We start from the raw sequence: 1,029 nt of genomic DNA on the forward strand, positions 1-1,029 counted from the left end.
TCTTCTTCTGCTTTCTCACTGCTGGTCCTCACTTATAGAGATCTAAAAGGTACTAGACTCTTCTGGCTGAAAAATGTAGGTGTGATGGCCACATGGAGAATTTGGTGCCAGGCAGAATGTAAGTGCATGCAGCGTTAGTCGTAACTGTTAATTGCAGAAGAAGGTTGTTGCCCATAATCTCTAATTATTATTTTATACTGTTATTTTACTGAGGGTAGAACTCCCCAGCAGCTTGTTAGCTGGGAGATCATTTGCGTCACTGAACATGGCATGTTCTGGCTTTATGGTGGAACCTTTGGTTATGTTTATATAAGTTGCTAATAAAAAGCACGATTCTTGTTACAAGGTTTATGTTTATATTAAAACTCCCCAAATAAAATAACACCCATCCAAAAACAATGTGTCTTTGTGTTCATTCAATAATATTTTGATAACATTTAGACGCAGATTCCATTATTATATTATCATCCATGTACATTAAATCAACCGCTTTTGCAAATAGGTCAAATGGTCCATCTGTGCCACTACTATAGTAGCAATAACCTCATAGATAGAGCGATAGATAGATAGATAGATAGATAGATAGATAGATAGATAGATAGATAGATAGATAGATAGATAGATGATAGATAGATAGATGGATAGATAGATAGATAGATGATAGATAGATAGATAGATATTAGATTATTCATTACGTTTATCTTCATTTGGTACTGTTTCTAATCAGTTTGTGTCCAGTTGATTTAGAGAAGGCTCCATACCTTCTAGGAAGGTCGTATGCTGAAAAATTCCAAAAATAAAACAATTCATTAAACTTGCTAAGCATCAGCATTACTCTACAGAAACAATAATAATAAACGAGATGCAATTTTGCACTAATGCCTTATAAGCTCCTTTCTATGCAGTGTTATAGCGCACATGGCGATTATCTTGTTTTGAACTTGGAATCCCAGCACCGTGTTCCTCAGCAGCACCCCTCCCTCCTGCTGTCCCTGTCTGTCTCTCCTCCCTCCCCCACGCGTGTCTCTC

Source organism: Spea bombifrons, chromosome 3 (genome assembly GCF_027358695.1).
Source record: "Spea bombifrons isolate aSpeBom1 chromosome 3, aSpeBom1.2.pri, whole genome shotgun sequence".
NCBI classification, from domain to species: domain Eukaryota; kingdom Metazoa; phylum Chordata; class Amphibia; order Anura; family Pelobatidae; genus Spea; species Spea bombifrons.